The sequence below is a fragment of the Cebus imitator genome, unplaced genomic scaffold (assembly GCF_001604975.1).
Source record: "Cebus imitator isolate Cc_AM_T3 unplaced genomic scaffold, Cebus_imitator-1.0 Scaffold66, whole genome shotgun sequence".
NCBI classification, from domain to species: Eukaryota; Metazoa; Chordata; class Mammalia; order Primates; family Cebidae; genus Cebus; species Cebus imitator.
This window is the reverse complement of record NW_016107381.1, coordinates 3,071,620-3,081,521: the sequence shown is the minus strand read 5'-3', so window position 1 is coordinate 3,081,521 and position 9,902 is coordinate 3,071,620. Positions and strand designations below refer to the sequence as shown.

The following is a 9,902-nucleotide window of genomic DNA, read 5'->3' as shown; positions in this document are numbered from 1 at the left end:
AGAGAGAGAGAAAAGTGCTGACCCAGCATATCACTAAGCAAGCATTAAAACTGAGAATTCGTAGGCTAGGTGCCATGGCTCATGCCTGTAATCCCAGTACTTTGGGAGGCTGAAGTGGTTATATCATGAAGTCAGGAGTTCAAGACCAGCCTGACCAATATAGCGAAACCCCATCTCTACTAAAAATACAAAAAATCAGCTGGGCGTGGTGGCAGGGGCCTGTAATCCCAGCTATTTGGGAGGCTGAGGCAGGAGAATCGCTTGAACCCAGAGGGTAGAAGTTGCAGTGAGCAGAGATGGTGCCATTGCACTCCAGCCTGGACAACAAGAGCAAAACTCGGTCTCAAAAAAAACCCAAAAACCTGAGAATTCCTCTCTGCTCCAGCCATTGTCCATGGAGACTGTAATGAAATGCCATGAAAATAAATGTGTCATATTAAAGGTAAAACTGTGCAAATAGTGATAACGCATAGTTGGCAATGATAGTTATTAAATCAAGCATTCGTCCTTGGAAAGTCTAATCTCTAAGCACTGCTCAGAATATCGCTTCAGAGATGATATTTATCCATTGGGGTGACCACTTAATTTTGAAGGACAGAAAAGATGCAAATTAGGCAGAAGAAAACTGGAAACACGTACAGCATTTTAATAAGTTGTAGTGAACAAGAACTTCCATTTTGGCTCTAATCTCTTTGAAGGGGCTTGGAATTTAGACGACTGTGGTCCCCCAGCCAGACAATGTCAGTCTTCCTTCCTCTGTGCCCTGCTGCTTGGAGGTTAAAAGAGTAATTAGAATTGTATGTTTGTTGAAGGGGACTGGGGGGTGCGGGGGGGGGGAGTCACAGATTTTAACGTAAACACTTAAGGGGAAATTTCTATAAAGCCAAGAGTCAAAATTATTTCTAAACCTAAACCCTCAGAATCAGGAACCAAAATTAATGTCGTCAGTTTCTCTTTGCTTTTGGCTCTGACCTTTTTGTCTCCCAGCGGCATAGAAGGCCCAGGTATCATCAGAAAAATAAGAAAAGTAGATATAGGAGTAAAAAGAACTGGGGTCTCATTTTCTTTCTTCGGCACACTCTCTTTTTCGTGGTGGGAATGGGAGTGTGTGCCCAAACACGTTTATTTAAATGTACATTTGATGCAACCACTCTGTAGTTTTATTATGTTTATTCTGTTTGTCTAGAAGTGAAGATATCAGGGAAATTATCCCTTATTGAGTGCCTGCATGTTATTATTCTCTCCAGTGTTCAAAGGAGGAAGCTAAGTCTTCCAATTATAACTTCCATTGTTCAACGTCAGCAGCCTGTTAGTAACTAAACCAGGATTTAAACTCAGGACTTCCCTGAAGCCAAGTTCTGTTTTACACTAAAATAGCTCTTCTGGGCACCGAGGCAGGCACAGTGGGGTTCCCTGATGCCAGAATTAATGTGGGTATAAATGAGTTAATACTGCACACTGCTTCTGGGGCATGCGACGTAGCCCATGAGAGTCTCCGTGGACTCTGAGTCTAGAGGCTAAGAATCTTTGTTTTGTCACTGATAAATGATCTGGCGGCCCTTAATCCTGATTCCATATTCCTCATTTGTAAAGCTGTTGGCTATTTGCACTGAGCAGATTGCTCTCTCTGCCAGCTTAGCTTCACATGGCAGTTTGGGATTTTTTTTTCTTTAAGATTTGATAAAGCTGAGTGTAAAATGGGAATGTTTTCATATACGCTTAAGCATCTTTAGTGAAGCTAATTTATAGAATTTAAATGTTCCTCTCCGGCAGTTTTAAACTCAAATTCCTCATTGGTGGCGCGGGGTTGGGGCCAAGAAACAGGAAACTGCTTTGTTTCATTGTTCCTACTCAACAATAAAAAATTAAACAGCCTAAAAAGTGCAAGCTAGAGAGAATTTTTTCAGACATTCTCTCCTCTGAATTGGAGTGATGGCGATAAAGACACAAATGGGATCCTTCTCTCTCTCAGGGTCCCCCCGCCCTCCCCCAGCATGGGGCCCGGCAGCCACACCTTGAATCTGTGGGTCACTCAGCACCTATGGCACAGTGCTAAGTACAACACCCAGCACCTTACTCAAGTCACCTTTGCCAGCGGCATGCCTCCCAGTCCCTCCCTTGGGAGCACGCCTTGGCAATGGCGTGACTGGGTGGTGAAGAACCTGGGGATTGTGCAACCTTGCGAGGTTGTGTAACTACCACGGCTGCACTTTTTGCACAGTCGGCTAGAGTCTGCAGCGAGGTTCCCGCGGTAAGATTTTTCTGGGAGCTACTTTCTGTTTCTATTTTACGTCCCATCCTTGTTTTAGCATCTGTTTTTGTTGCCAGAAAATTAGATGGCATGAAATCTGCTTTCCTCTCTCTTTTTACATGGAACCAGGTGGTGTATACATAAGTAGATATTTAATATATCAAAACGGGGGGCCTTTCTCCTCACTTCTGGTTTGTGGCTTTAAGAGTTCAAAAGCCTCCTTTTGCCTCTCAGCCCTAACCAAACTCAAAAGATACTCAATCTTCTCTCTGGATGTTCTGATTCAACTGGTTTTGTTGTTGTTGTTGTTTTGAGATGGAGTCTTGCTCTGTCATCCAGGCTGGAGTGTAGTGGTGTGATCTTGGCTCACTGCAAACTCCACCTCCCGGGTTCAAGCGATTCTCCTGCCTCAGCCTCCTGAATAGCTGAGACTACATGTGCGCACCACCACGACCAGCTAATTCTTTGTATTTTTTTAGTAGAGATGGGGTTTCACCATGTTGGCCAGGATGGTCTCAATCTCTTGACCCTGTGATCCACCCACCTCAGCCTCCCAAAGTGCTGGGATTACAGGCAGGAGCTACTGCACCTTTTTTTTTTTTTTCAACTGTGCATAGCTGACACCATCCTAGCCTTCAGTTCAAGAGATTGTGGACTATATAATAATGTAAGTAATATAACAGTTAATATTTAATAAGTGCTTATGCTGTACCCAGTGCCATATAATAGATACCTCATCCCATTTAATTCTCACAATCCTGAGATAAGTGTGATAATCATCTTCCCATTTTACTGGTGAAACAACTGAGGCTTAGAAAGATTGTGTAATTTATCCAAGGCCACGCTGCTTATAAACGGCATGACAAGGCTAGCACCCTGGTCCGTGTTATGCATATCTCCTGTGTCTCACAGAGCCGAAGCTCAGCTTTCCAGATTGCCCATGGTGGAAAGAAAAGGCATTCCTCAGGCTAGCCTCTAGGCTAACAGGATTTATCTCATTACATTAAATAGCTGTGTATTTGAAAATCATTCTGTTAGTCCAGGATGAGGTAGGCTACACTGCAGCAATCAACCCGAAGTATTAGTGGCTTAGCATAGCAAAGGTTTATTGTGGACTCATGCAAAATCTAATGTGAAAGTCCAGGCTGGATGGAAAGTGTTGATGTTTCAGCCAATGGTCCCAGCTGAGTCCAGCCTCAGAGTCATCCTGTCCCAGATCCCAGGCATATGAAGGAAGACGCCTCCAGGCAATTTTTTTCTTTTCTTTTCTTTTCTTTTTTGAGACAGAGTTTTGTTCTTGTTGCCCAGGTTGGAGTGCAGTGGTGTGATCTCGGCTCACTGCAACCTCTGCCTCCCGGGTTCAAGTGATTCTCCTGCCTCAGCCTCCTGAGTAGCTGGGATTACAGGCACCTGCCACCATGCCCGGCTAATTGTTTGTAGTTTTAGTACAGAGGGGGTTTCACCACATTGGCCAGGCTGGTCTCAAACTCCTGACTTCAGGAGATCCATCCCCCTTGGCCTCCCAAAGCGTTGGGATTTCAGGTGTGACCACCACACCCAGGCTTTCCAGGCTGTTTCTGCTGCTAACATTTCAAGTCACTTTCAGCTATTCAACAATTTCAGTTGTTATGGGCTGTTTGTGTACCCTCAAAATGCATATGTCAAAGCCCTAATCCCCAAAAAATGATATTTGGAGATGGAACTTTTGAGAGATGATTAGGGTTAGATGAGCCCATGACGGCGGGTAGGATGGACCTGGTCTGATAAAATCGGTGTCTTACTGAGAAGAGACAGCAGAGAACTCCTTTTTCTCTCTCAACTCTATGAGGACAGAGTAAGAAGGGGCCCCCTGCAAGTCAGAAAGACAGCCCTCGCCAGAAACCAAATGAGCTGCCACCTTGATCATGAACTTCCCAGCAGCCAGAACAGTGAGAAAATAAATTTCTGTTGTTTAAGCCACCCATTCTATGACAGCCATAGTTAGGGCAGCCAGGCCAGGCATGGTGGCTCACACCTGTAATCTCAGCACTTTGGGAGCCTGAGGTGAGAGAATCACTACCCAGGATTTCAAAGCAGCCTGGGCAACAGAGTGGGACACCCACGTATACAGAAAATAATAATAATAATAATTAGCCAGGTGTTGTGGCGTGCACCTGTAGTCCCAACTACTTGGGAGGCTGAGGCGGAGGGATCACTGGGGGGATCACTTGAGGCCAGGAGATCAAGGCTGCAGTGAGCCACTCACTATAGTGCCACTCACTATACTCTAACCTGGGTGACAGAGTGAGACTCTGTCTTAAATAAAATACAAAAATGAATAAATCAATAAAAATATAGTTATGGCAGCAAGTGCAGATTAATGCACATATTTTTCCCAGCTGAGGCTCCAGATAACATGGAACTAGATAAGGCACCCCACTTTGTCCTGTCTGACCTCCTGGCCCACAGAATGCATGTGCCTATTACAATGGTTGCTGTTTTGAGAATGGTTATTTATGAAACCACAGATAACCTATACTCACACAATAGATTTGCATATACCACAGGGTATAACTTTCATTTACTCAACAAATATTTACTGAACACATACTAGGAGCCAGACACTATTCTGAGCATGTATCACTGAACAAAACAGATAAAGACTTGTCCTTGTGCTTATATTGTATAGGGATAAAAATTGCTATTTTTAAAAATAATCATTTTAAGTATATTTTTCTAGATACAAAAGTACCACTTGCTTATTCAATACCTTGAGAAATCATGAAAAGGTACAAAAACACACAAAAAAACATCATGCAGAAATAATGCATGATGCTAATATTATTTTATTATTTATTATTTTATTTAATTATTTATTATTTTATTTATTATTATTATTTTATTATTTATTATTTTTTTTTTTTTTTTTATTATTTTATTATTTATTATTTTATTTAATTATTTATTATTTTATTTATTTATTTATTTTTGAGACGGAGTCTTACTCTGTCACCCAGCTGGAGTGCAATGGCACGATCTCGGCTCACCGCAACCTCCGCCTCCTGGGTTCAGGCAATTCTCCTGCCTCAGCCTCCTGAGTAGCTGGGATTACAGGCATGTGCCACCATGCCCAGCTAGTTTTTTGTATTTTTAGTAGAGACGGGGTTTCACCATGTTGACCAGGATGGTCTCGATCTCTTGACCTCGTGATCCACCTGCCTCGGCCTCCCAAAGTGCTGGGATTACAGGCTTGAGCCACCGCGCCCGGCCTTCTATTCAGTTTTATATCCTGCATTTATTCACTTAGTTATTGCAGACTTTTTCTCCTGTCATTGAAATACAATTTTTAATGGTTGCATATCGTTCCAGCCTGTAGCAATACCAATTATTTAAATATCCTGCAACAATTTTACATTTCAGTTGATTCCAATTTTTCACTGTGATAAGCAACATCTTGAAGAACAATTTTGTACTTGAATCTTCGGCTGCATCTCTGATTACTTCCTTAGAATATAATCAGAGAAGTGGGATTACTGGTTCAAAAGATTACTGGTTCAGGCTCTTGATAAATATTGTCAGATTACTTTCCAAAATGTTAGCGCCAATTTACATTATCACCTGTATTTTATAAGATGTCTCTCTGGTATTCTTGCCAATATTCAGTATTAGAATGTTCCTAATCTTTGTCAATTTGTTGCCTTAAAGAATGGTATTTCATTTTAAGACCGGTTGACTGCCTAGGTCGCTCAATGATTATTGGGATTCGCCTAAATCCGAGTATTTAAATCCTAGCTCTGGTACCCTCTAACAAAATACGTAACCTCTCTAAGCCTCAGGGTTTTCTTCCTACCAAATGGTGACATTTATTCTGACTTCTTAGGCTATCTGGTGGATTAAATATGTTCAAGTTTATAAAGGGTTTAACACCGAGCCTGTCAAATGTTAGCTATTATCACAGGTGTCACAGTTTAGAAATTATCAATACACGAATAATTCCAGCCTTTTCCTTTTCCCGATGTGTGTTAAAGAAGATCCTGATTTTGCCTCATCATATTGTTCTCCCTTCTCTCTCCTTTGAAGGAGAAGCTTGCCATACTTCAGGGCTTTGTGAATTAGAATTAGGGGGAATGAGAGAGGAGAAGAACAGAGAGACACATTGACCATTGACAGACCACCCAAAACCCAGTGGCTAACAACAAACGTTTATTCTCTTGCACATGGGTCTACAGTTGGCTACAGTTAGACTGACTGTGGCTGGGCTGGGCTCAGCTGGGTGGTTCTGCATGAAGCTGTGGATCTGACTGGACTGGATCCAAGTTGCGAATGGGTTCATGTCTGCCCCATGTATGCATGGTTTGGGACACATATGGATAGAGCAGAAAATACCCAGGGCATATCCTCATGGTAGATTACCAGAGCATAAGAGGTCAGACCAAAACCCATAAACAAATTTAAGACCTCTGCAATGTTAGATCTGCTAATACTCCTTTGGCCAAAGAAAGTCACATGGCTTAGCCCAACATCAATGGGCTGGAAAGTCTCCTCTTCCCACAGTGGGACGGGGAAAGGAAGTGAATATTTGCTGAACAAAAGATCGTAATAAATGTTTCCAGAAATTTGCAAGAAGGGGTTACATACAGTGCAGTGTAAGAAAACTGAGAAAAATAATTGTGAAATATGTTGAGTATGTGTAAGATTTCAAAAATCAGGTTCCTCTTAATTTCTGGAAGACTCCAATTAAGAATGCCATGTAAGTTATTTTTTGCCTGTTTAGACTGGAATTTATTAAATTGGACCTCCCCTCAGGACTGATCTTATGGGGTAATGGCCTTGATAGGGTTATGTAATGGAAACCATGTAAACCATACTATCTTTTCTATTGCCACAACCCTACATAGCCCTTCCTTTTTGGGTATTTTAGATCTTTCAAACATATCCTAATGGTTCTCTCTGTTTTTTCCTTCCCTTAGAAGAAAAAGTATGGGCAGAAGCTTTCTGATTGTGATTTACCAAGAAGCGGCACAGTCTCTGCAGGAAATATGTCAGCTGCCCCATTGTCCTCTTATTTAAAGTAGGATAGACACCAAGCTTGAGAAAACGTGAACAGGAGGACTCAGAGGCAGAAAATGCGAGCAACCAAGTCAGTCTCAGTCATGACTCACAAGCTCCAACTTCACTTATGGAGCCATCCAGTGAAATCAAAGTGATGGTGAGAACAGGGAGCAGCAATGATCAGAGGGAGCCAAAAGAGCTCTGATGAGAGGAACCATGTCATTTTCTCAGCCATTATTTTTGGTGTCTCCCTAAAGACCATTTACTTGGAACTTAGACAGGAGACTAAAGTCTGTGATCTCTGGGTTTGCTTAGCTCTGTAGACAGCTGGTATATCACATACAAAATATTACCCCACGCTCTCATAGTGTGATGAGTTGTTAATAAAACCATTCCAAATTTTTGGTTCTCATTCACTCTGAATGTAGATAGTACTGGCTGAACATGGATATATCAGCTCTGCTTATCACTCTAAATGTCATCTGTCTTTAACTTTATCCAAAACAGTTTTATTTTGCTTCAGAGAAAGCAATGTTCTCAATTTCTTGAAAATCCAAGCCAAGAAGAATCACAGTATGAAGAATTATGCTAAATATTTGGTCCTCAGCCTTCCTGGAGCTGTGGCATGAAGCATCAGTGGCCTCAATATGTGTTGGGTTTTCCTTGGAATAATGGATAACACATGTGCTTTCAAAATTTTATGTATATTTGAGAGTTTTGGGATAGGAAACTGTCCATAATTCTGTCTCCTTAAGACATTACAAGATGTTTTCCTGTCTTTCTATATTTCCACAAAGAGGACGTGTGAGTGTATAAAAATTCCCTAATATTGTTTCTGCCTCACTCTCACCCCATCCCCAAATGGTTGTTTTATTTGGTTTGCTTTCTTTCTGAAGTTTCAGTATAGGCGATATTTTAACATGGTTTAAAGCTTAGATTAAGATTAAGGATTTGGACAACACAGTTTGAATTGTCAGCTATTTCCTAACTGCAACTTTTAATAAGGTGTAGATTCTTCTTCTGAAAATGAGAAAAATAATTCATGCTATCTTGGCTTCCCAAAGTGCTGGGATTGCAGTTCTAATAATGGATAGCAGAGTAGGGTTGCAGTAGGAGGTGGGACTCAACTCCAGAGGCGGGGCTCGGACACCAGACCAGATTGAGGCCTAGCTAATACAGGGCCAGGGTGGGGGCAGCTTTCCAATCAGACACACCCATCAGTGTGCCAGGTCAGTTTACCATCACCATGGAAACACCGGGAGTTATTGCCCCTTTCTGTGGCAATGACCCAATGACCCAAAATCTACTACCCCTTCCCTAGAAATTTCTGCATAAATTGTTCTTTAATCTGCATGTTATTAAAAATAGTTATAAATGTGACTGCAGAACTGCCCTGAGCTGCTACTCTGCGTACAGAGAAGCTCTGTTCTGCAGGAGCAGTCACACCACCGGCGCTATAACATTGCTGCATTGATAAAACTCTTTTCTTCTACCCCTGGCTTGCTCTTGAATTTTTTCCTGGGCAAACCAAGAACTCTCAAGGGCTAAGCCCCACTTTGGGGCTCATCTGCCCTGCATCAGGGTGATTGTAGTTAAGGACAGTGTATTATATATTTCAACGTAGCTAGAAGAGAGGACTTGAACTGTTCCCAGTACATAGAAATGATAGATACTCAAGGTGATACATGCCCCAATAACCCTGACTTCATCATTATACATTCCATGCACGTAACAAAATATCACATGTATCCCATGCATATGTAAAATGTTATGTATCAATGTAAAAAAGTAGCATGCATGCCCCTCCCCAAAGAATTGAGCAAATGAATAGTGAATGAATGGTAGTTATTTGCTATTTCCTAGTAGTTGTAATCAGAAATGATATTCAAAAGATGGGCCATCAACTAGTTGCATGAGGCTTTAATCCAGAGGCACTTGGGGTGATATGGGACGCACCCAGGGGGATCAGCCCCCAACTGGTGCAGAGGTGTTTTATTACTCGACAGTTGGCTGTCTGTGTTGGTGTGCTCTGTCTGAATGTCAGCCCTGCCTGTCAACACTGGCATCAGGTCCTCCACACTCTTCCCCAATCCATTTTTGACCCCAAACACCAACATTGGCAAGATGATTGAGTGGGATGAAGGTTGACCATAGAATTTTTTCCCCCTCAGTGCAAAGCCAACTGGCCCGTACCAGTATCAACCTCAACTTTGGCTTCTTTGGCCCTGCACTGTGAGATTTGAGCCACTGGCCTATGCAACCAGCTTCTAGTATTACCAAGAACTGATCTTTTTCTACCTTGGAAATTTTCATTGTAACCACTCCACATTTTTGCTATGATCAGGCTTATGATTATAAGGCAGGGACTTGAACATTGCCGGGTGGGTTGGCACACTTCTTCAGATGGACTAGCAAGGGCACATGTCCTCCTTCCAATTCTCTCTTAAACCGAATCACTCCTCTGGCTTGGCCAGGAGGATATCAGCTTTGCCAAGGTGAGTTTTTACGTGTATCCTGGTGCACATTCCCTTTTGTGTATGTAGCTCCGTTTCCTGGCATTATTATTTTTGGTAGGATTGGGGTTGATTTCTGGCGATGTGTTATTTTTCCAGCTGAAGTG

At 42.1% G+C, this 9,902-nt stretch overlaps 1 long non-coding RNA gene across 1 annotated transcript; it reads left to right on the top strand.

The window, feature by feature from the left end:
• Positions 1-1,904: 1,904 nt before the first annotated feature.
• Positions 1,905-7,684, top strand: LOC108305755. Its single transcript, XR_001825876.2, has 2 exons — positions 1,905-2,251; positions 7,201-7,684. It is a non-coding gene; the product is annotated as an uncharacterized LOC108305755 (long non-coding RNA).
• The last annotated feature ends 2,218 nt before the right edge of the window (positions 7,685-9,902 follow it).